Genomic DNA, 27,848 nt, shown 5'->3' on the forward strand with positions numbered 1-27,848 from the left:
CTCTAGCCCCTCACTTCACATCTGTCTATTAACCCCAATCAAAGAATGTAATGTATGTATGATTTTACTGTTGTAGCCAATATGATCATTGTAATTATAGTCTGTAACATTTCACCTAATTGTTATCAATAAGAATGAAGTTTAAGCCATTTTAACATTTCACCTGATTGTATAAACGAGTACGAATGTTTGCTGTTCTAACTTGTCAGAATTGGATTTATATACGACCTGAAGTACACACACATATATTTGACCCCTCAAAACAAACACCGCCAAATGCTTAAAGCAATTATTCTGTAATAATATTGTTATGATGTATATTCTTTGCACTTTGCGAGTATGTCTTCACTTCTGTTATACGAACTTTGCACCCAGCTGATTCCAGACGCCATATTTGTTTACAAATGTGGCAGTATACATGTGATGTGTTACGACAGCAAAAGGAACCTGTGATCACTGAAGGTACTGTAGTTTACTTATTTAATATTTACCATTAGATATCAGTTTAATTTTTCGTCAAAAGTTATCCTAAACCATATTCTGAAATAGTGTCTCGTTTCTCTACTAGGCAGTGCCACAAGTTCCTCCAAAAATCGTAACACAACACACACACAAATGTAATACTTACTAATGTAAATCCACCCGATGATGGAGGTTTAAACCTTCGAAACGCGTCGTGGAAATAAATAAAACGGTGACTGGTAACAGTGAACTTATTGTTTCATTTAATGTCAGTAACAGTCACGGTAAAGCCTAACCTAAAAATGTTCGCATTTAAAGTTAATCTGCCCAGTCAGGCAATCAAGGCTATTTTCGATTACAAAAACAGTGCAGAAAAGGTCGCAATGACGACGCAACACATACACTTCAATAGGAATTGTCTCAAGTATAACGTCATCCCAAATTATGTCAAGATTGACATCAAAACAAACACAACAACTGCGAAGAGAACACTGGAAATCGCACGAAAACTCTGGGTGAAAAATGAACTGAAAGAACTTTATATTAAAAAACAAATGCTCAATACACAGCTTTATAATGCAGAATTACAGTTGGGAAAGTTGTTTCATAGATTAGAATATGATTCCATAACCAAAAAAGTCAAAGAGTACACCGAGTTCATCGTACAGAAAACGAAAACTACACAGAAGAAAAAACTAGCCAATCTTATAGAGTAACAACTACCTCCCAAACCGAACCAAAACAGTCAAAAGAACCACACATTTTACACACCCTTCCTCAACAACACGAACATAACATTCACTGCAGAAGAAGAGGCACTACTCTGCAAAGGCTTAAAGCACAATGTTCAAGCTCCGCTGGATCAAAAGAACCAAGAAAAGCTCATCACTTCTGCAACACAGATCTCGACCATCGCCCTTAAGAAGCAAACTGACAGAATATCAGCCTGCCACAAAATTAACGAAATCATTGAAAACGAGATTGCAAAACCTTTCCCAGCATACAAGAAAAGAGAAGAAGCCCTTACACGTACCATTAAGAGTAAATTAAACGTGAATAATGCAATAATTGTAAAAGCTGACAAGGGCAACACAACTGTTGTAATGGACAGAACAACATACATAGAAAAAACTCTAGACTACTTCCAAACCAGCAACATAACTGAAATACATAAAGATCCAACAGCCAGAATACAAAAGGAGATTAAACACATTTCAAACAACATCAATTTTCTACTCACCATCCAAGAAGCAAGAAACATTGTAACAATGAGCCCACAAGCACCTTACCTTAGATCACAGCCAAAGATCCACAAAAACGGGACCCCCATCAGGCCCATTGTGAACTGTAGGAACAGCCCAACATTCAAGCTCAATAAAATACTCTTCAGAATTCTCAAACAAGCATACACATTCAATAATGAGAGAACACTTAGAAACACAACAGAATTTACACAATATGTCAAAAACATACAAGTACCTGATGGAGCCACACTTGCCTCATTTGACATACAAAACCTATATATTCCTCTGTGCCAATAGACCCCACACTACAGATAATTAATGCCAACCTACATAAACACAAAAATATCCCTTCAACTCACATTAATGAACTAATGGACCTGCTTGAATTCACACTTTCACACAACTATTTTAAATTTAACAATAAAATCTACCAACAAACAGATGGTCTGGCAATGGGCTCAAATCTTTCCGGATTGCTAGCAGAAATATTTATAAGTAACCTAGAAGACAAAATCCTGAATTCCAATCACCACCTCCTCAAAAATATCATCCACTACTACAGATATGTAGATGATACCATCATTTTAACCAAAGGCACTAAAGATGACATCAGTGAGTTGAATCAGTTTTTCAACAACTCCCATGAAAACATAAAATTCACAGTTGAACACCAAAAAGACGACAGTATAAATTACCTAGACCTTACCATTACAATAAAGAATAATAGGCATCAATTTGAAATTTATCGGAAGCCTACCACAACACATACCACAATCCACAACTCCTCTTGCCACCCCGCAGCACACAAAATGGCAGCATTCCGGTACATGATTAATAGAGCTATCCAACTACCACTCTCAGAAGATAAATGTGATAAAGAAATTGAAATAATAAAACAAACAGCTATTGAAAATGGTTATTACAGCTCCATAGTAGACACCCTAAAACACTCAATAATGGCAAAGGAATCACAACACAATAAACAAAAAGAAAATAACATCTTCCATACAATCCCCTTTCTGGGTAACATTTCATACCAGATTGCCAATGTCTTCAAACGGAAAGGCATAAGCATATCCTTTACAACGGACAACAAGATTGGACAGAAGTTACCCCACAACATCGGCACACGAAACCCACTTCATCACACAGGTGTGTACAAAATTGAATGTTTGGACTGTGACTGCTTCTACATAGGCCAGACAGGCAGATAATTTGAGATTAGGTTCAAGGAACACATGGCAGCACTAAAAAACAAAAAATATCACACATCAGCAATAGCTACACACTTGCATGAAACAAAACACCATGTTAACAACACAAGTATTAGCATCCTACACATCCAACCAAAAGGCATTAATGATTCTTGATCATGCTGGTTCAGAGCATTTGCGAGAAGCTCAATGTTTTGGTGGTACAAGCAAACACACACACTGTGAGATCCAGGTGAACCCGCAAGCACACACCATTTCAGTCTCAAGGAGCAAAATTTGGAAAATCCAATTTTAATATTAGAGTGTTTTTCTTTAAACGCAATGAGTAGTTCCTCTGAGTTGCATAAAAGGATTCTTTTCTACTTGTATTTTTTTATATACTAACTTAGTCTTTAGCACCTGGCAACAAGAAAGAAAATGCGTCATCTTTGTAAAACAGTTGGACAGGGTTTATTGTCTCTTTGGGAAGGATTCTGCCATGTTTGGGTTCTGTCAAAGCCAAAATACCTTTCTCGTTTGCAAGCGTTCTGGCTTTTCGCAATAAATATTTTGGTACATTTTATTTTTCCACTAGTTTTCCGCAAGGCCAAGACTTTGGAGTGATTGTTAATATCTGTATTTTTTTCCCATGCGGTAAAGTTTGTCTACAGTTTTCCCTTTATTGCATCCACTAAATGATCAAGATTCCCAGATTTTTTCTTCAATTCATTACCTTTAGTTACACTGTCAGATTCAATTGAATTGTTGTATTCTTATACTTTCAAAACAAATAACAACTTTTTTTCAACCTGGTCTTTTGCCTTTTTGAACTTCCTTTTAGCATATTTTTTCTTCGATTAGGTAGATAATGACTGACGTTTAAGTGGTGTCACATTCAACCCTAAAAGCATTTCGTTCAACTTTTCTCTTTCTACTACTCTTTTTGCAATGGTTAATTCACTCTCATTTGCTTCATCACTTTCAAGTAGAGCAATATCTTGAAAAATAGACATTGCCTCATTCAACTGTTTTCTACGCATACCGCACAACAGCTTTCCTGGCACTAAAATAATTATCTTATTTTCCTTAACATAGTTTGCTTTTTCCAGAGTAATTATCCTGAAATCTTTCTTCTTGGTTGAAGGTACAGAATGTTTCTTAAATGGATCACATTAGGAGTTTTGGTTCTTTTTCAAAATACTTTAAAAAATAACATAAATGATGGGAACAAATGTCATCTGTTTCACTGTACTGCTTTTTAGTATGCCAAACTAAAATTTCTACTTCTTCTTTAGACAACTTTCCCAAAATTAAATAAATGTCTTTGCTTTTCGTCAGTGAAGTATTTTCACATAAAAAATTTAGTAATGAACCTACTGAACACTTGAATTAGTTTCATCTTTACTTGAACTTTCCCTTATCTCCATGGTAAGAAACACACGCACACGCGCACAAACACACACACACACACACACACACACACACACACACACACACACAAAACAATAATTTAAAAAAAAGTTATAACTGTCTTTATATTACAATTATTTAAAATGTCACTACGCACAAAACACTATGCAGTTAACTTGAACAGAGCCAAATACACACTGATAAGACTTGCAGTACAGGCAGGCTGTGAGGGGAGGGAGGGTTTCATGTCCTGACTTGAATTGCATGTCTTGACGAAGACACCCGGCAGACTGCTGAATTTTTCATGTGCATACTTGCATAGTAATACTGCCTTACCTGAACTTCAACACACTTCTCATGACTCCAAAAATGTTGTATGTTTCTTGACTTTAACTTCAGCTAAATAAAACAAAAAAAACATAAATACAATTACAACTCAACTGCAGTAAAATCTTTGCCCCAATTTAAAAATATATAACAAAAAATGTACTAATAAATTACGGTCTTCATTTGCTGATCTTTCAAATTATAGTTTTAAAACCTTTTACTTCTATATAACTTCTATTACAACCATTTTGAACTTTAAACCGCCGTTCTATACATTTTGAATAGATAAAACTTGTTTTGACTTCAATATACAATAAAATTGTTAAAACTCGGAACCCCAGCAATTATTTTGCACCATTTGAAGGGTAATTTTATGCTGTTTTCAAAAATATATGGTTGTAGTGAATTATTTGGGGAGATTTTAGGTATTCATAATTTTCTACACCTACGACACAATTTTGAAATTAACAATATTTTGAGTTTCAGTACAGTTTTTCAACATGAATGAACATTATAAATCAGAAATTTGTAGATCTAACAGTTTCAGTGTTTAATTTATAACAAACCAGTGAAAATTTCAAGGCTCTTGCTTCAAAACTAACGATTTTGCTTCAAATTCTGTAGAAGCATGCACACTTTAGTTACATCTTAATCGCCCACAGAAATACAATTAGCCTAAAACTTTAACTGGTGATAATTCAGAAACTGCTTGTTAGAATTCGATGAAACTTTGGATATTTTCTTATCTTTATGTATACATTTCACATATAAATTTTGGAACAGATCCTAAAGCCTTGGGTTTTATATCTAATTTTGGCTGGATGATTGTGTGTGGAATGATCCTAAACTATAATCTATCCTTTTCCTTATTTTGTTGATATTTCAACCTGACTTTAAATCTCCATCGACAGAGAGCAAGGAAGGACTGGAACTTAAGATTTAAGAGGACAAAGATGGGGAAGGAAGTTGGCTATGTCCTTGTAAATGTCCAGGTGTTCACTTCAATTGATGAAGGAAAGATAAATCTGGATGACTCGACTGGGTTTTGATTGTCATTCTTCCCAAGTATGAGCCCAGTACTTTCACCACTGTTGATACAAACATTTTTTTTTCTCTTCACATTACTGAGACAAATTGTGTGTAATGGTACCACAGAATTTTCAACAGTTTTCCAGTAAAACTGATTGCAGGAGTCAGGTTTCTGGGGATGAATAGCATTTTAAAATCCAGTAATATGTTGTTCTCTATGCAAAATATTTTACAGCTGGTTGCATTTTAATTGGTTATATTTACATTTTGCTACAATTCTGGTTCAATGGTATGGTTCAAACATGGCATTCTTCAAAAAGGTACATAGCTGATAGCAGGAGATTGCTATGTACTGAATGAAAAACTCAGTTCCTCTCAATACTGTTTTTTGGCGAATCTCACAGGTTGTTATTTTAAACATCAGTGTTGCCTTCCATAGACATTATATTGCACAGGCAAACAAAGTTGACACTCAGCGCATCGGTTGATGGGAGCGAGTGCAAAGGCATAACCCATTTACAAACACTCCCACGGGCCAGGGCGCCAAGTGTCAACTTTGTTTCTGTGATTAATACATGAAAATATAATCCAATTCTGTGATCAAGAAGAAAGATCTTATAATAAAACACGGGAATCTCTCTAACTTACAAGTGCTAAATTACACAGTTGTCTGACATGGAAAATGATTTAGATAAGAGTTACTCAAAAATGTTTGTCTTGAGGAAATAATCCCAAACAGGTGACATTAATAAATTGAACAAAACTTTCCAGTCTTGTTCATCTACAAATTCATACTAGAATCACATTGTCTGGACTGTAAATCTATGCAACAATCATCTTTTCACAGTTCATCTGATGTACTAAAAAAAACCATAGGTACAGAGTTATGTTGTCTGAGGTAACTATAATTACATATCTACGCAAACAGACTTGAGTAAAAGGAATAGAATCTCGTAAAGACTTATTTATATACATTACATATGAATCGTCATTAACCTATAAAAACATTATTTAAAAGTTGCCATTTTCACAGAAAAATTTAGATAATCTCAGCTTGCTGGCACTATGCAAGGCCTACTAAAATCTCGGGTCATAAGATACTGTAATTTTTATTCATGATATGTGTAACAAGGCACTTCCTTGTTTTAGACTTATGGAATACTTCTAATGAATCTTCATATATTTTTGTGTGATTTGTACAAGTAAAACTACATTACACAAGCCGTATATGAGGAATCAGAAAGGATTGCTTCAGCGAAATAATATTGTTTTCCCATGAAGAGCTGAATATTTATTTTTTTATTTTTTTTTTTTTCGAATAAAAGATTCTTCCTTCAGATGAACGATTCTTGCTAGGTTTACCACCAGCAGTGTCGGTGGTAATTTGGTAAGCAATTCCGTATAAAGTATTAATTTTGTCGGAACACGCAATGAAAACTGTAAAACTATTTAATTTCGGTATATATGAGCAAAATTCAAACATCTATGAATAAGCGTAACTGCTTACTTAGGTGCCGTATGTTGTTATTACCTCTGTAAATTGGAAGTCACATGAATACACGTAAAAAAAAGTGTATTGTTTTTCTTTTCTTTTTTGCATTTATACAGAGACTACATAGATTAATAACTTCTAAACACAATATTACAGAGGCGTGTTGACAGCACAGTAAACAGTGCCTCTAACCTAAAATGGTAACACCCGCAATGACAGGTGTTTATGTACCAGCACGAATTTCACATCCTTTTTCCTAATACAGCATCTATTAATTTGTGTCTGTTCTGTTCCTGACAGAACATATTGCTACTGGATTCGTACTTGTTCCGTCGATATATATATATATGTGAAATGTGAGTGTGTATATATATATATATATATATATATATATATATATATATATATATATACACACTCACATTTCACGTTTAACAAACAGACAGTTCAGAACCAAGCTATTGTTAGGTACTAAAATAAAACAAGAGCCAACAATCAGTCAGGTTATTTTCCTTTCGAATTTGATGCACAATTTAAATTTCGTATGCGCGGCAGGAAATCAACAAAGATACGCAGGAAATTGCCTCAGATGTTTCAATAACAAAGAAGCATCCATGGAGGTAAGAATAGAAGCATCTGCAAGCAATGATTTGACTACGCACAAGAACATTCCCACCCATTTCCCATCACATTTAGTTCCAGGTATTTGTTTCTATAGAATATATGTCTATTTGTACGGGTGACTTCGACCAAGATTAATTATACATGCATGATGTCACTGAGTATGGATTGCGAGATCAGCATGTAATTTGGAGAAAAAGATAACCATTGTCTATATTTTGGATGGTTTGTAGGAAACGTAATTTAAGTACTGTAAAAATTACAATAAATACATTATCAGTGCCTACATCAACGACCAAAAAAGTGCTAAAATTTCAGAAGAGTGTTGCGTCTATAAGGCACACAAAAAGACTGATCAATGAAACTTCCATAACAAGTGTATAATTATAAATCAAATAAATTATAGCCTACTTAAAAAACTTACTACTTTTAAGTTTATTTAGAAAAAAGACAGCAAGCATTTTCTTTAAAATACCTGCGAGATACATGTGTCAGCACGATAAAAATAATGCTATTACTGCACTTAAATTGATCATTATATACTATATGGTAAGCTGGCATGGCAGCAAAATAATGTAGATTATAATTTATTTTGTAGGCCCTATGGTGAGGACCAAGCAACTCTGCCAACATGATTTGCTTTCTCTCCTTTTTTTTAATTGGTATCTGCCCCTGAGCCACGGTATGTAGTTTAACAGGAACGTAATATTAATGCTCTGCATGCAGGATTGCTGGTAGTTCAATGCTTTGCTGGTGCAGTTACTTTATGTGATGAAACTGAATGATGTTTCTGTTATGTGATATGTATGAGTAAGCAAGTATTATTCAGATATTAGTGAAAGGCGATTTGCAGTTTCACTGCCACTCATTTAATTCTATAAATGATGGAAACCAACGTGACACTGGCCGTACAGTCACATTCTCGCAATGGCAACTTCAATGCTCTTAAATGTTTGACAAGCGGATTTGAGTAAGGGAGTAACAAGTTTTCTGGTGGTAGTATAATTAAAGATTGAGTGTACCATTAATAAAAGAAATCACCAAATGTTATACAGTGCCTTTTGGTCCATGAAGCGTAACTCCAAAACTCGCCATAGAATAATTTTAGTATTTCATCTTATTTACTTAATGAGGGCTGAAAGATTAACACATTAGTTTTTAAATGAATTTTAGGTCATCGTCAGTAGCATCCAGTGTCACAGAAGAACTCTGAAATCATGCTTTTGGGAATGTGGTATAAAATTGGGAACGATGACAGATAATCATAAGATATTAAGTATCAAAGTGTCACTTCTAGCTTCATTAGAGCTAGATTGCACCTATAAAATGAGTATCGTATTTTTAATAGATATTAAACCACACTTCAACAAGTATTCGATACTGCTCTTTGGTATTCGAAAGCAATTCACGAATGGATCTTCAGCTACAGATGTTACATCTATTACAAATTTCTTTGATGTTATTGTGTTATCTCTTTTGTGGGCGCATTTTTTGTAGCTACTAAGCGAAGATATTTTTTTGTATCATGTTAGATTTGTGATTAACTAACTATATTTATTTTTTGTTAATTTTATTTTTGTGATTTAGGACCAAAAACTGGTGATATGTATACCTCCCACAGATTTTTGTGAGCTGTTATTTCGTTGATAAGTGTATTTCCCACTCTGAAGACGAAGCAGTTTTTTTTCCGAATTCACAAGTGACAATAGTACTGATCTCGTAACAAACAGAAACTAGTTGTAGCAGTTTTATCCACCTGATACAGTGTACTGTTACAAGATTACAGGTATGTCCCCAGTAAGGTATGTTCAAAAAAGACTTGTAAAACCACTAAATTGGTGGTAAGTATGCTACCCAGCGTTTACAAAAGACATATTAATTTTGCATTAAATATATTTCCCAAGCCTCTTTCAGAAGCAAAATTAGTGGTAAGCATACTTCCCAAGTATCTTTAAAACAACGTTATTTGGTGGGATGTATACTTCTCAAGGTGCTAAAATCTATATTTCACAACAAACAGAAACCAGAACTGATGCAGAAAACTACCACCAGATGTCAGGAAGGCACAGAAGTGGTACACCATATTCCCATAAATGCTGTATTGAAATACATTCTCGATAAGTATATTCACCACAGCCCACAAAAAGTTTATTTCAGTATAAAATCCAGCTCCAAATCCAGTATGTATGCTTTTCCTCTTATAGGATTTTTGGCTCGCTTCTAATCCCATAACTTGAATGACCAATGCCCATACAGATATACCTAACTGAACTAATATTGAAAAGCAGTGCCACTAAACTTTGATGGGAGCATGTTGAAGCAGCAATACATGACACCAGTATCAGAGGGTGAAGCTCATATACAGACGTCTAGTAAGACAGCCTTGTTCCACTGCAGGCCACTTGGAGCACAAAAGTTTATGAACCCATCATCACGGCTTCTTATTAGGTGATTTAAAGTCTGCCATATTTGTTTTGGTTTTGTTCAGAACCGAGGTTGTTTTCCTACCATTGTCACTGAATATGACTTTGTGTGTATACTGCACTTCCTAAAATGCGTTGTGATGTATTTCTCACGTTCTGCCTGATGTTTGCTCACATACATAATGTTGGGTGGATTAAATGAGTCCATATTTGCTTTTGTCTGATGTCAAACAGGCGCTAGTTTTGCTGCATAGTATTCTGTGGACATTTGTTCCTGCCTATGAATCTGTGTAAGAGCTGCTGGATTTAAATGTGCTGTAAGTATATTGCTCGCATACTACTTTATTTTTGGTTGCGTCCATTTTTCTTACTTTCTTGCGTTTAATAGATAACTCATTGACAGAACTGCTGTTCAACTTTATTACATTGTGTCATGGAATGAATGCATATTTAAGCTTTGAATGGAGTTGCTTTTTGTCACAGAGTATGCTTTGTAGTATTAGTGACATAGCATGTAGTTACTATGCCAGTTACCATTATACAGCAAAAATATACTAAATCGAAGTGCATGTTTTACATGGGATTTTGTTACATAGTATGAATGTACTTCCACCTTATTGAACGATACTGCTTTCAGTAAACTCGAGTTATACAGAATTCACTAGTAAACCCAGTGATGAAAGCATGAGGGCGTGTTATTTGCTTTTAAATTTTCATTGGAGTAGTAAGAAGATTGTAGTACATTGATTTCTGCTAAAATGTATTGTTTCTAGTAGCTGTTACTAAAATTTGACACATTTGCATAACTACTGTTGCATTTTTAGCATTTGGAAGAAAGACTGCCTTAGTCAAGAGTATAAAGCATACTCAGTGGCACAAAAAACACAATTGAAAGCAGAAATGCGTACTCATTCTGTAGCAAAATATAATAAAATTCAATAGTAATTCTATCATAAGACAGCACCTAAGCAACAAACAACATCTGCAGTTGCAGAAGATTGCTTGGCTACAGGGGACTCAATTAAGTATGTGAACAATAGAAAAGACATTAGCTGCATTGTCAATCTATCACAGAGGTTGCACTACACCTTGTCATTTAGGGATTGCGTTCTGAAGCAGACTATTGACAGACGAGAAACAACAGAGATAATGATGACACCCTAAGCAAAGGTTGGGAACCAGTGTTGAGCATTGCCTGAGGGCCACTTCCACGTTGGAAGTTTCCTACAGAAGCATTCAGGAACTTGACATTGCACCCAGGCTTTGGAAATCCTGTGCCTCCACCACTCCACTTTAAGTGGAGTGCAATTGCATAGTGGGGGAAGGGATGGGGAGCAATCACTGTATAAAAGAGATCGGATGTGCTGAAGATGCCCATTCTACAGGAATCACCTAAAGAAGATGGCAATGTGTGCTGACAAAGTATCACTTTACAAAGAGGACTGCTCCCAGCTGGACACACGAGAACACCACAAACAGTCAATTCACCAGGAAACTTTAGATCACATACCACATTCCTCTATCGGGAATAGATGTATCAGAGACTTAAGAAGCTGAATAAGCTTCGATACAGGAAAGAGCATGTGCACAGCTTTCTCGCCTTCCTGATGAGGTGCCATGACCATAACATAATACCAACATTTGCAAGGATCACACATTATCTAAAACCCGCAACCTCCCAATGGATCAGAAAAGGAGCTAGTCTGGCCCTAATAAGGGAAAGGATCTGGTACACATGTCGCCAAGTGGACACATCTAAGGAACTACCGACACTCCACTCACAGATGATTTGTCTATTCTCGCCTGGTTATTGGGAGTGGACTGACACTGGCTCTTGGGCTCATGCAGAACTATCTTGATGCAGTGCTACTACCGAACACGTCTCCAAGTTCTAGTGTCTGGCAACAAGAGAGAAAAAGCCGCAAGAAGGGCAAAGAAAAACCGTAATCAGCTTCACAGGGAAGAGACTGACAATGTGACAAAATCAGTCCTGTAAAATGGACTCAACTTCGCACCAACACTGACTGCTACACCTGTTGCGTATTTCATCAATGGTATAGACCAAGTAAATTACATCCTCCCCAGCGATGATGTGGAAGAGGAGTGACTGGAAGGGAGAGCTGACCACCATAGTGAAGAAGAAGAAGAAGACCACTGATCTTCTATGATAGTCCCTGCCAAAGGAAATTGCCAAGAAACTTTGGGCACGAGCTGCTGCACCACTAAGATCCCATGGCATACCAAATGAACACAATGCAGATGTTCCTCTATGTCCAATTCTGAGCAACATAGGCTCAATCTCCCAAACATCGAAGCAGCAGTATTAAGCCTCTATATCGGTAAATATCGCCACCCCATCAGGAACTCTGTACCTTTAATTCAATGGGTGTAAGTAGTATGGCCCTGATGTGATCTTGCTCTTCATCAGAGTGCTGCTTGCCGATTTCCTCGAGTTTATCAGGGAGAAATTCAACCCGAAAATCACTAAGCTTTTCGAATTTGTTCTCACATCACCAATCTTTCTCTTCAGTGGCGAAACGGGTGGTGTTGCCATGTGGTGCCTTCTGTCACTGCTTGTGGTAAACTTGTTTATGGAGGATTTTGAAGAGAAAGCTTTGGGAACAGCTGCAATGATGCCTAAGATACGTTGATGGCACGTTTGTGGTGTGTCCACATGGGAGTGAAAAACGTCTACAACTACATACATACTCCACAAGCCACTGTACAGTGCATGGTGAAGGGTACCCTTTACCACAATTAGTCGTTTCCTTTCCCGTTCCACTTGCAGTTAGAGGAGGGAAAAGGGACTATCTATGTGCCTCCATATGACCCCTAATTTCTCTTATCTTCGTAGTCCCTATTTGAAATATATGCTGGTGGCAGTAGGATCGTTCTGCAGTCAGCTTCAAATGCTGGTTCTCTAAACTTTCTCAGTAGTGTTCTTCGAAATGAACGTCTTCTTCCCCCCAGGGATTCCCACTTGAGTTCCCAAAGCATATCCAGAGTTTGCATTCTGTTCAAAGATACCAGTAACAAACCTAGAAGCTTCGATGTCTTCTCAGTCCGATCTGGTGTGTATCCCAAAATACTCGAACAATACTCAAGAATAGGTTGCACTGGCATCATATATGGGGTCTCCTTTACAGTTGAACCACACTTTCCTAAAATACTCCAAATAAACTGAAGTCGACCATTCGCCTTCTGAACCACAGTCGTCACATCCTCGTTCCATTTCGTATTGCTTCCCAACGTTACGCTCAGATATTTAAAGGACATGAATGTATCAAGCGGGACACTACTAATGCTGTATCCGAACATTACACGGTTTTCAAATGATGGAGAACAGTTTTTCCTACTGATTCGCATTAACTTACGTTTTTCTACATTAAGAGCTAGCTGCCATTCATCACACCAATTTGAAATTTTGCCTACGTCGTCCTGTATCTTCCTGCAGTCTCTCAACTTCGGCACCTTACCATCATCATCAGCAAACAACCGCAGATTGCTGCCCGCCCTGTCCACCAAATCATTTATGTATATAGAGAACAACATCGGTCCTGTCACACTTCCCTGGGCTCTCTGACAATACGCTTGTCTCTGATGAATGCTCGCCATCGAGGACAACATCCTGGGTTCTATTACTTAGGAAGTTTTCGAGCCAGTCATATATCTGGGAACCTATTCCGTATGTATATGCCTTAGTTACCAGTACACAACGGGGTACCATGTCGGATGTTTTTCAGAAATGTAGAAATATGGAATCTGCCTGTTGCCCTTCATCCATAGTGAGAAAAGAGCCAGCTGATTTTCGCTTGAGCAGTACTTTCTAAATCCTTGTTGATTCGTGAATATGGGCTTTTCCGTCTCAGAATATGCTATAGAATTCTGTAACAAACCGATGTTAAGGATATTGGTCTGTAATTTTTCGGGTCCGTTCTTCTACTATTCTTATACACAGGAGTCACCTGCGCTTTCTTCTAGTTGCTTGACACTTCGTGCGTGTCGAGAGATTCGCGATAAATGCAAACTAAGTAAGGGACTAGTGACGTGGAGTACTCTCTGTAAAACCGAATTGGGATTCCGCCTCGGCCCAGCGACTTATTTGTTTTCAACTCATTCAATTGTTTCTCTACGCTAGGGTAGCTTATTACTATGTCATCCATACGGGACTTCGTGTGATGGTCAAACAACGTACGTTTGTATGATTCTCCTAAGTCAGCGATTTCTTAAACGTAGAATTTAAAACTTTGGTCTCCTTTTTGCCCCTTCAACTGCCAAAACAGCATGGTCAACAAGTGACTGGATGGAAGCCTTATACTCGCTTAGAGACTTTACATAGGTTCAGAATTTTTTCGGATTCTCCACCATATCTTTAGTCAATGTATGATGGTGGCAGCTGTTGTATGCTTAGAGCATAGACCTTTTCACAGACGTACGAATCTCTACTAATTTTTGCCTGTCGTCATTTGCACATCCTCTTTTGAGCCATGATTGCAACAGCCTTTTCTTTCTCGGCATTTTCCGAATTTCGTTATTAAACTAAGATGGATCTTTCCCATCCTTAATCGACTTACTAGGCACATACTTTTCCAGATCACGATTTGCAATCAGTTTAAATTTTGACCATCTACATCTACATCTACCCGGATACTCTTCAAATTACATTTAAGTGTCTGGCAGAGGTTTCATCGAACCACCTTCACAATTCTCTATTATTCCAATCTCGTATAGCGCGTGGAAAGAATGAACATCTATATCTTTCCGTACGAGCTCTGATTTCCCTTTAATTTTATCGTAGTGATCGTTCCTCGCTATTTAGGTCGGTGTCAACAAAATATTTTCGCATTCAGAGGACAAAGTTGGGGATTGGAATTTCGTGAGAAGATTCGGTCGCAACGAAAAACGATTTTCTTTTAACGATTTTCAGCTCAAATCCTGGATCATTTCTGTGACACTCTCTCCCATATTTCGCGATAATACAAAACGTGCTGCCTTTCTTTGAACTTTTTCGATATAGTCCGTCAGTCCTATTTGGTAAGGATCCCACACTGTGCAGCAGTATTCTAAAAGAGGACGGACAAGTGTAGTGTAGGAAGTCTCCTTAGTAGGTCTGTTACATTTTCTAAGTGTCCTGCCAATAAAACACAGTCTTTGGTTAGCCTTCCCCACAACATTTTCTACATGTTCCTTCCAATTTAAGTTGTTCGTAATTGTAATACCTAGGTATTTAGCCCAATTTACGGCTTTTAGGTTAGACTGATTTACCGTGTAACCGAAGTTTAATGAGTTCCTTTTAGCACTCATGTGGATGACCTCACATTTTTCGTTATTCAGGGTCAAGTGCCACTTTTCGCACCATTCAGATATTTTTTATAAATCGTTTTGCATTTTGTTTTGATCTTCTGATGACTTTATTAGTCGATAAACGACAGCGTTATCTGCAAACAACTGAAGACGGCTGCTCAGATTGTCTCCCAAATCCTTTATAGAGATAAGGAACAACAAAGACCTTGGGGAACGCCAGAAATCACTTCTGTTTTACACGATGACTTTCCATCAATTACTACGAACTGTGGCCTCTCTGACAGGAAATCACAAATCCAGTCAGATAACTGAGACGATATTCCATAAGTACGCAATTTCAATACGAGCCGCTTGTGTGGTAGAGTGTCAAAAGCCTTCCGGAAATCCAGAAATACGGAATCGATCTGAAATCCCTTGTCAATAGCACTCAGCACTTGATGTGAATAAAGAGCTAGTTGTGTTTCACAGGAACGATGTTTTCTAAACCCATGTTGACTGTCTGTCAATAGACAGTTTTCTTCGAGGTAATTGATAATGTTCGAACACAATATATGTTCCAAAATCCTGCTACATATCGACGTTAACGATATAGGCCTATAATTTAGTGGATTCCTCATATTAACCTTTCTTGAATATTAGTGTGACCTGTGCAACTTCCCAGTCTTTGGGTACAGGTCTTTCATCGAGCGGACGGTTGTATATGATTGTTAAATATGGAGCTAATGCATCAGCATACTCCGAAAGGAACCTAATTGATATACAGTCTGGACCAGAAGAGTTGCTTTTATTAAGTGATTTAAGTTGTGTCACTGCTCCGAGGGGTCCGCATCTCGTGGTCGTGCGGCAGCGTTCTCGCTTCCCACGCCCGGGTTCCCGGGTTCGATTCCCGGCGGGGTCAGGGATTTTCTCTGCCTCGTGATGACTGGGTGTTGTGTGCTGTCCTTAGGTTAGTTAGGTTTAAGTAGTTCTAAGTTCTAGGGGACTGATGACCATAGATGTTAAGTCCCATAGTGCTCAGAGCCATTTGAACCATTTGAACTACTCCAAGGATAATTACGTCTATGTTACTCATGTTGGTAGCTGTTCTTGATTCGAATTCTGGAATATTTACTTCGTCTTCGTTTGTGAAGGCATTTCGGAAGACTGTGTTTAGTAACTCTGCTTTGGCAACACTGTCTTCGATAGTATCTCCATTGCTATCGCATAGTAAATGCATTGATTGTTTCTTGCCGCTAACATACTTCACATACGACCAGAATCTCTTTGGTTTTTCTGCCAGGTTTCGAGATAACGTTTCATTGTTGAAACTGTTGTAGGCATCTCGCATAGAAGTCCGCGCTAAATTTCGAGCTTCTGTAAAAGATCGCCTATCTTGGACATTTTGCGTCTGTTTAAATTTGGTATCCTCTATGACCATCATTCTGGAACTAAATGATTGCAGATGCTAACAACTGTTTATGTGCTCTTTCTAGCAGAAACACTCCTTAGCCCTCTTGACTGATTTATTAACATACGTAACCATAGTCGCTATAATGACATAATGATTACTAATCCCCATCTCTTCACTGACGCCGTCGTTAAGGTGGTCGGTACAAGGTGCAAGATACTTCTATTGTGTATGGACTGCCAAAATAGCTACTCAAGAACGTTTTCGGAAAACGTGTTTAGAAGTGCTTCCCAAGACTGTTTGTCTGCACCCCCTGCAATGAATCCATACACATCCCAGTCTGTACTCGGTAGGTTAAAGTCACCACCAACTAGTATTGCATGAAATGGGTATTTATGCACAACTGACCATAGACGATCTTTCAATGACTCTAGAACTGTCACAGAGGAGTCAGGTGGTTGCTAAAAACATCCAACAGTTAGTTTCCCCTAGACCTGTTATGTACAACCAAATAACTTTACTATGAAATTCAGTCTCAGCCTCAGTAGAGACAACATTTTTGTCAACTGCAGTGAACAGTCCATCTCCTTCGGCGTTTAATGTCTTTCTGATAAATATTCCAAAACTCGCTAAACATCTCAGAGCTTTTTATTTCTTGTTTTAACCAGCTCTCAGTCCCGAGAATAATATGAGGTTGAGAACTTTCCTGCAGGGCAATAAATTTAGGAACTTTGTACGAATACTTAGACAATTTATTGATAAAATTTTTACAATGGAACTGTCTTTACTCTGAACGTGGTCTGATTTCCCTACATCTATTGGTGAGTGTTCATGAGAGTATCTCAGACTACTGCCTGGCCTAAGAAAATACCCATGAACACTTCACAAGCACTCTGCTACCCGGGTAGCTGCTTCCTTTGTGTAGTGCACCCCTCACCTATCAAGGGGTGTCCTACAAATCCCCACCTGATAACGCAGGTTCAGAAATCTACAACCAAGACCATTACAGAGAGGGCAAATCTTTTGGCTGAGACCCTCCACTGACCTCCAAACCAACTACGGGAATGATACTGCAAATTGAGAGCTCTGGTTGCACCCCATGTGTGAGATTAGCAGCCTTCAATAGCTCCGCCAGCCGCCTGCAAGAACTTAGGATGGCCTCAAAATCCATGCGACAGGTGTCGTTGTTCTTGGCATGAGCCACTGCTTGCAGACAAATGCATCCTGTATCCTCAATAGCCACAGGCAAGGCCGTCTCCACATCTCGGATGAGACATCCACAGCAGCCATACGGAGTCTGCATTGGCCCTAACGAACACCATAAGGCGCCTAACACTGGAACATCCAAGAACTACCAAACTTCTGCCCCCATGTTCCTGCTAAGACCACATTCAACTCTTCGCAAACAGCAGCCAGCTCTTCCAGCATCTGTATGCAGCAGGCGCACATCCTACCCATCCTAGCAAGACTAACTGAACAGTAAACAGTAAAAGCCGGCACAAACCTAGGTAAGCAACGTGTAACCCCCTGACCTGTATATGGATGAACTATGCAGACGAATTGACAACTTTGTTACAGACTGCCTGAACTGGCACTTACAAATTAAAAAAAAAAGCGAGACTAAACTTCCTAAATGCCAAAACATGTTGTTGTTGTTGTGGTCTTCAGTCCTGAGTCTGGTTTGATGCAGCTCTCCATGGTACTCTATCCTGTGCAAGCTTCTTCATCTCCCAGTACCTACTGCAACCTACATTCTTCTGAATCTGCTTAGTGTATTCATATCTTGGTCTCCTTCTACGATTTTTACCCTCCACACTGCCCTACAATACTAAATTGGTGATCTCTAGATGCCTCAGAACATGTCCTACCAACCGATCCCTTCTTCTGGTCACATTGTGCCACAAACTTCTCTTCTCCCCAATCCTATTCAATACTTCCTCATTAGCTATGTGATCTACCCATCTAATCTTCAGCATTCTTCTGTAGCACCACATTTCGAAAGCTTCCATTCTCTTCTTGTCCAGACTATTTATCGTCCATGTTTCACTTCCATACATGGCTACACTCCATACAAATACTTTCAGAAATGACTTCCTGACACTTAAATCTATACTCGATGTAAACAAATTTCTCTTCTTCAGAAACGCTTTCCCTGTCATTGCCAGTCTATATTTTATATCCTCTCGACTTCGATCATCATCAGTTATTTTGCTCCCCAAATAGCAAAACTCCTTTACTACTTTAAGTGTCTCATTTCCTAATCTAATTCCCTCAGCATCACCCGACTTAATTCGACTACATTTCATTATCCTCGTTTTGCTTTTGTTGATGCATGCACGCAATTAAATATATATACTATTAAGAACACACAGGAAAAGCTAAATATGTAACTTCATGTCCTGGAGATGTGTCACAGGCGATAGCTGGCACCAAACTGAGTGGCTAACTAGGCTGACTACAGCGGTAACTAGTCTCAAAACAAACAGCTGAGTCCCTACTATGCTACTGATTAATTGAATATACACTCGCAAAACGTGAGATTAAACTCCGAGAATCTGAGGCTGAAAGTCTACTGAATATTTACTATTCACAAAGGGTCGTGGAATCAAGTAAAATGAAGCGACACAGGCGGCGGAAAACTACACTAGAAAGTAAACTCCCTCAAGGTAAAAGTTAGAAAAATACGCAAATTCTTGCAACAAAAACATATACCACTACTAAAAACATCTAAATAATCAGATACTGTTCATTTCTGCTCAGAAGTAAGTTAGAATACCACTAAATTAAATGATGTAAACAAACTGCATCAGCTGATAAGCTGCTGATCTCGGCTATGCTCTGAGGCTGGACATCTGAATTCTTTGCACCTCAGTATCGAGTTCACCATGGAGATGGAAGAGACTTCTTAGTCAGGCGCAAAATGTATGGCTCTATAGAACACAGTGTGTCCATACTGATTTGTGTCTTCGATGTTGCCAGCTGTCATTGTGCTTCACAGCATGTAGGTGTGTTACATACACTGGTAAACAAGACCTGTAGAACATCGAACGAAGAAATTCCACCAAGGAGGCTCAACCACCTTAAGGACGTATTCAAGAATAACAGATTCGGCAGGAGACAAATCCGACGTACTTTCAGGTAGAAGATACAGTTCCAAAAAATACGACATGACGATTAGGATCAGACAATGGTGCATCTGCTATAAGCCGGCAACGTATTGAACAAAATCGTCGAATCCTGGCTCGACATAACATTAAATGCGTTTTCCATCCACCTCAGAAAACGTGTGCACTATTAAGTAAGGTAAAAGATGACTTGGGGTTTCATAAACCCAATGTTTATCGTATTGCATGGAAATGTTGTAAAACATACATCGAGCAAACAGTGCAGACAATTAAAGGAAGGTGAAGGAATATAGAAGAAAGCGTAGTTCAGCAGTCAACAAATTCTGTGGTTACGGAACACTGCATTGGCACAGGGGACTTAACAAAGTATGAAGAAACAGGAGTGTTAAGACAGTTGTTATCGTTCTTGGATTGTGTTCTGAAGTAGGCTACTGATACGCGAGCAGTCCATGGGCTGATCAACAAAGACAGTGGCTACATCCTAACAGGAAGTGCACGTCACTCTTACAGGCAAAGGAGCTATGTCCAACACTTGCCACACCAGATGTCTACAAACTTCCTTGCACACGTGTACATAGAAACTGCAAATAGAAGCATTAACACCAGTCTTAACTAACACAAGAGTAATTATCATCTGAGAAACACAGATAATTTGGCTGTATCGTATCATGCACCAGCGAATCAAAAAATAAGTCTCCCTAATACTATGGTTTTACCAAGATCTAGTAGTTATTATGGTAGGACTTACAGAGAGGCCACAGAACAAATAAGTTCGACAGAAAAAAAGAAAACTGTAATTAGAGACGTTGGCTTTAGTGCTAGATAAAGCGAACAGTACCAACTCTTCCCCACTAAGCGCTCCATAACACATGCCAGCGTGATTCTCTGTTCTTAGCCAGCTGTCTGATGACATCACACACTGACCATTACACGGATATGTATAAGAATTTTGGCTAGCTGGGCTTGCTTAAATTTGCTACAGCTACCCAAGCCTTTACAGCCTCTGGCAATGTCTCCAGCATTGCAAGACAAAAGGTTAGGCAGAGAATTATCCCTTGGAGAACAGCGTAATGCCCATGAAACAAAAATCGCCAGGTACACAGACACTGGCAATGAAAGCCTGCATAGCATATATAGAGTGTTACAAACTAATAAAATAAGATATTTTATAGCTAATTGTTGAAATTACTTCATGTATCACCTCTATTAGTGTTAAGGATGCTAAAATGGCTATTCACTTCTTCCGGAAAGTTAGAACCTATACAGACATTGCACTTTTAAAGCAGTTACCCCATCAACAACTGGAAGATGTTGCACAAACCACAGTCAATTTGAGGCAGATCAGTCATATTGGAATTTGAACTAGTTACCACCTGACAATGTGTTTTATCGTCTACTGATAGTTCATTAAGGTAAGATATATTCAGTGTGTAAGCATTCATTATGTGTATTTATTCTGTTTTGTACAACTTTATAGAGTAAGAGTGTGTTGTGCAAGAGAACTAAGTCACTATAAAGGAGATCAAGGTAATTAGTAAGTTGAATAATGTGGATATTATCAGTACAAAAACAAATATTTCGTTCCTTCATGTCAATGTGTATTTAGGAGTGTGAATGGAAAAGAACAACTTATCTTATAAATAACACAGTCTAAGTAATACAGTCCCTGGTTCAAAACTGTATGCTGTATTTTGTAATACTTACATAATAAAATTGTGAATCCATCATGTCTGTATGTGTGTTACAAATTAAACAAGTGAAGTGCATTATTTATGATGAAGACTTACTTGCCTACGTGTATGTATGTATTTCTCTACTGTAATAGCAGTTGCAAATGAAATAAAACAGTAATTTCCTGATTACTGATTGTAAACTTAGGTGATCTTGAGTCCATGGTTTGACGAGTGTTGGAAGAAACGAACAATGTATGCTCACTGAACAGCATCCCTGATACTTGCCAATTCTCATAAATTCTGCAAGTAAAATAAACAATTCTGCTTAATATCAAGACACTAAAATCTTCAATTCTCTCTACTACTGGGGATAATGAGGTGTCTGGCGTTTCCTAAAGTAAAAAAAAATTCATTCCTCAAAGAACTTCACTGACTTAATATGATAATCCACTTCCACAGTTCCTGATCTTTTGTCATTCACCTTGTACAGTTCTTTGAAGAAATTCCTTCAGAACGAACTGAATTTCTCTCTATCTTGGCTGGTACTGCGCTTTACTGAGCAATACCACTCATACACAGTACAGTATACTGACTGAACATCAATATATTTAATGTTATACAGTCTCTATCTTTCAATATATTGTGCAAACCATCAATAACGCTCTCAGATGGTCAATATTATTGCGCAGTACTCAGTAATGTGGTAAAGTCTGGGCTTCATGAGGCTATTTCAATAGGTCTGGAAATGTTGTTGAACTATGCCCAATCCAGTGGCGTCGAAACTGTTAAATACGGAACTGAAGTACATGAAGGTGTGACTTCCTCTATCCACACGTGATCAACGTGTTTGTTATAGTAAAACCATTTTTCAGGAAAGGTAACAAAACTAATTAGTTTATGAAACTACCATCCAGTATCTCTTCTAAATGGCTTCTCAAAAATATTGGAGGAATTGATGTATAAAAGAATTTAAACAACCTCAACAATCACAACATTTTCAACATAAACCAAAAAGCAGATCAACAGAGTGGGCTATTTGCTCTCTCACAAATGAAATTCGTGAGTCAATAGTAAAAAAGTCACATGTTGGAATTTTCTGTGACCTGTGAAAGGCCTTTGAGTTTGAAGACCACAACATTCTCTCAGAAGAAGAACGATCTGTATGGTCTGAATGGCAGCACCAGTAGGTGGACTGGATCATATCTACAGAACAGGAAACAGAAGGTGATGGTACTGATGGCTGTCCAGTTTCATTTGACTGGGGCACATTAAAATTCCTGACAGCCAACTTATTCTTTTTGCTAATGACACTGCTGTTCTGCTTGAAAGAAGAACAATCAGTGAATTAGAAAATAAAAGTAATACTGCTCTTAAAGATATCTTACGCTGGCTTAAGACTAATGGATTAAAACTAGACACTGAAAAAACACAATACGCGCAATTCCGTGCATCTCAACAAGAAAATGAAGTAATCCACTTGAATTGTGATAACCAAAGTATATTACATTGTGAAGCTACTGCGTTCATAGGCATTCTAATTAATGGCAATTTAAATGTGCCTTTGCATATTCTAAATCAGGGGTAGTCAACCTTATTTACTTATTGCCCACTTTCCTATATCTATTAGTAGTAAATTTTCCCAACTGACTTATGGTTCTGCAGAACTGGGGATTCATAAGGAAAGTCCTATTCTTTACAAAATGTATAAAGCACAGCGTATTACTATAATTAGCTACCAAATACTTTATGCCAAAATTTTATGAAAAGTTTATGAAAATATTTTTTAAACCCCTAATGCCCACTGCCAATCACAAAAGCTGCAACGCTCACCAGTTGACGGTAGGGAGCAGGTTGACTACCACTGCTGCAGACCTTCAAAAAAGACTCTTTGTAGTAGCTTATGCCATATGTATTATTACCCATGTTTGTGATATGAATTCTATAAAAGCTGCTTGTTTTGGCTATTTTGACTCTATCATTTCATGTGGTACAGTTCTTTGAGGTAATCAATCCTCAGAAAAACTTTTTGCAGAAAAGAAAGTAGTTAGAATCATGAGTGACATTCATCCATGATATCCTTGCGGAAACCTGTTCTGTACAATCCAAACATTAATGACCACATTTCAATACTTGTTTTCTTTGATGCTTTTGGTGTCTAATAACCATTACTTTTTCATCTAATAGTGCATACCATGATCACACACAAGGTCAAAAATGATTTGCATAGCAATAAAAACAAACAAGTGTAGTGCAAAAAGATGTTCACTATTCTGCCACAAAAGTTTTCAGATTTTTTAACAGGTATTGAATTTCACATTAATATCCTGCCTACATTTAATTCTGAATTAAGAAAATACCTTGCGGATAAATCATTTTGTTCTCTAGAAGAGTATGTTCAGATTAATCAACAATTGTTTCCGTCATTTTGTACTGTCATTTGTATTTAGGTTTTAAAACTTTCTATTTATAATGTTAGTCATAATTCGTCTTTCCTGTTTATATTGATCGATGTATAAATATTCTCTTTCTGTAGCTTAAGTTATTCTCCATAATTTATATCACTTTCACTCGTAATGTACCGTATTAATTTTGCTTAAAATTTTAAGTTTACTCACCAGCTTGCTACATTTTTGTTATTGTATCTCTATAATGATGTAAACCTCACTCATTCCATATCACTGTGATTTATCACATCATGGCTCAATAGAATTCGAAACAAATAAGCAAAATAAATAACCATGTTTGCAATGTGTCCAAGTAAGAATTTCCATTTACATAAAATTCCAATAATTTGGCCCAAACAGTTATCATGATGACATTCCAGTACCTATCACAACATGAGGTGCATTCCTTTCCATCTCTTGCAACTCCTTAGACCATGAAACCACATTCCTCCTCTGTGAACTGTAATATATTGTAAGGTGATCAGAAAATAACACTTGTGAGCAACATAACGATTTGAAAATTGTGCCAGTTCAGCAGGGCAGAAACAGTTCAGTCCTCCATGCTGTTGCCAGGTAACTCATTCACAAACACTGCTCTGAATCATTCCATTTATAAACATTTTTTTAATGTGGTCGTGCACTGTTAACCGTGATACTTGGATATCAGGTGCTCTTTTGTGAATCGATTCCATTTGTGACTTGGAGATTGCTCAGTTCCCTGGACCTGAGATGGGTTCATTTACATTTGTGTCATAACATGACCCTGATCAGCATCCTATCTGTGATGTCACAAGCCCCATCGCCCTTATCGGTGGTGTCATCACTCTTATCAATAACACCACCATGTAACAAGCCACTCCCACACTCTTTGCACCCTTTGCCGCCCTCCTCTTTGCCACTCTCTCACGACAACCATAACCCAGCATTATAGGAACTATTAAAATGAAACAGCCAATCAAAATACAAGAAGGTGGAACTAACCCACCTGCGCTGTTGGAAAAAAATAAACAATGACGGAGCAAGCCCAGTTGTGGTTTATAACCCTTACCCTCCCTCACCTCCCCTCCCCTCCACCCAGTCCCTGTGAAATATTAAAATAAGGCAGCCAGTCAGAATGTAGATACAAGCTTCTGCCACTACGTCCAAAGATATGCATTATTTCCATTACCTTCACTTGAAAGTCACACATACTTCCATAAAATAGTGTAAGATGTTTACCTTTGAATTTCTTACTTACACATACCCCTGTATTGTAAGTGCATTATTAAAACAGTGCAGTCAATTGGATTAAAATGGCTTCAAGTTCGAAGATATGTAGTATATCCAAAACAATTACGTATTCTTCACTTGAATAGGATTCAAGTTCAAAGATATGCACTAGTTCCTATACCTTCTCTTGAGAGTCAAAGATATTTGCCTTACATAACGTAAGATGTTTGGGTTACAGCTCGCGGGCCCCAAGGAATCATGACGTCATATCTTGACATGACGTCGTCTCTCATGCTAGCCAATATCGCTTTGAACATGACATTCTGATGCCTTCTGGGCTTGTGTATGATTGTGGGTTTTGTGTTTTGTGTGCGTTAAAGCTTATCAATCACGGAAAAAATTGATAATACTTGCTGCAAAAGCACATGTTTGCAGAGGAGAAAGGGTAGTTTATATTCCAGACAATGGACAGTAAGTAACTTCCGTTAGTAATCTTATCATGCGCAAGAAAAGTAAAGTGTATGGTAAATATACAGAAATTTCATTCTTTGTGCCTATAGTATTCTGATGCATTATGTTACGCAGTAAAGCTTCTTTCAATTCATCTATGTGGATTATTTGTGGTAATGGCGTATTCTCATAACAAATGGCTTCGGTATTTAAGTTGCAATCATCGTAACTTTTTCCTGATCAAAATTTGTGTAGCAACTGTATTCTAACTTCAGTAACCTGCACATTTGAAAACTTTTGAACGTTCAAAATTACATCATTGACCATAGTTGGTATTTTTGACAGTAAAATAGATATGAATTGCAGTGACTTAATTCAGATTTGTGAGTGGTGTAATCTGTTTTTGTAATGGATGTTTCAGAGTTTCTGAATTGAAAGTCCAAAGAAGAGAAGACAAAGAGAAGTAGCTTTTTTGTCTGTTTCATGGCTTATACGCCTACTGGGGAAACTCGCCATGTAAAAAAACGAGTAACACATCAAGCTTGGTACCTCTATGGTGATGTGGAAATCCGAGCGTTGTTAACAAAGAAATTAATTCATTATGTGTCTGTTTCATTTGATTATCATGTTGCTTATAGTACACCAAATTTAATTAAAATACCCAGGTGATAATTTCAACATAAATTGGACTATGTGCATAGCTGCTTCTCACAGGCAAAGTATGAATATTTACCATCCTCTGGCATGTGTGTTCACTAGTCAGTTATGGCAAAAGAAATCACTGACTCAAAGCATAATTTGCTTGCCTTTTTAGTTATAATTTTACGTTTTTAGATTATAGTGCTCCCTGAGAGATTATCTTCTGCATTTCTTGGCCCTGACATGATATATAATGGATGTTTCACCACTAGGTCAGGCATACAGCATTAAGTGTGCTGCTCTGCTGTCAGCAGCATGGTAGTCAATGTGTTAAGCAGTCATTTAGGAACTTTGAGTGTGAGGTATATGCATCTGTACAGTCTTGGCTAAAAAGATACAGCTAGAATGCTAATTACTGTTTCAGGAATTATCCTTTACACAGTTAAATATCTTATGTTAAATATTTATCTAAAACTGAATTCATGAATAACTTTGTAGTCATTTAATCACTTGGTTTTCCAAGATATTTAAATAAAAATACTGCAGACCCAAAAATCGTCTGGAAATGGCAAGGAATATCAAGTATAAGTAAATATTTTTCCTCAGTAAGATTAAAGTGTAAAACTGCTGATACCTGGTTTTAATAGGAAATCACTGCTGGCCCCAGCAGAACAATCTGCTGTGACCACTGGCACCTTCATGCCAGTCAATGGGTTAATACACAAAATAGGGCAGTGCAAGACTTGGTCCGTAATTCTCATTCATTGAAGCAACTAAAATTAAATTTCTGAGGTATGCTGGAACTGTGTTATTGGTATATTCCCCAGCATGATTTAAAATTTTTGCATTGAAATGGCACTGACAATGCATAATATATTTTGCAACTGAGAATATATACTTAAAAATTTATGTGGGAATATATTTCAAGAAACCCTTTCAAACCAAACCTGACAATTATATTGGCACACAAGTAAACCCACCTGAATGGCACACTGGGTTACACAAGCATTAGCTGTAGGTGTAGAATAGGTAATTTACACAGAAAACTTTTCATACAATTTTTATTGCAAAGCACACTAAAGTTAAGGGAAAGATGCAATGCCTAGATGAGATAAACTTGGACACACAAGAACTGGTTTTGCTCAAATATATGGAAAATTAACTGTAGTATTATATGACATCTAACACATCTGAGCTGCAAATTTGTGGAGAGGAGAGATTGCATTGAACCTGCTGTGTATGGTGCACATTTTGTTGCAGTGCTGGGATGATGTCATCCAGATTTCAAAATTAGGGGTCTAGTAATGAAACTCTCATCAGTTTTAATATTTAATATTTAAAAATAAACACACCTAAAAAAGGAAGCTGAATTAGGACTTTCAATTAAATTGCAAAAATTTTCTTATTTGCACATTC

The 27,848-nt window shown here is 37.5% G+C and overlaps 1 long non-coding RNA gene across 1 annotated transcript; it reads left to right on the top strand.

Annotated features, from left to right (window-relative positions):
• Positions 1-26,699, top strand: LOC126215219 (uncharacterized). Its single transcript, XR_007542107.1, has 3 exons — positions 1-462; positions 8,377-8,460; positions 26,215-26,699. It is a non-coding gene; the product is annotated as an uncharacterized LOC126215219 (long non-coding RNA).
• The last annotated feature ends 1,149 nt before the right edge of the window (positions 26,700-27,848 follow it).

This window comes from Schistocerca nitens, chromosome 12 (genome assembly GCF_023898315.1).
Source record: "Schistocerca nitens isolate TAMUIC-IGC-003100 chromosome 12, iqSchNite1.1, whole genome shotgun sequence".
Lineage (NCBI taxonomy): Eukaryota > Metazoa > Arthropoda > Insecta > Orthoptera > Acrididae > Schistocerca > Schistocerca nitens.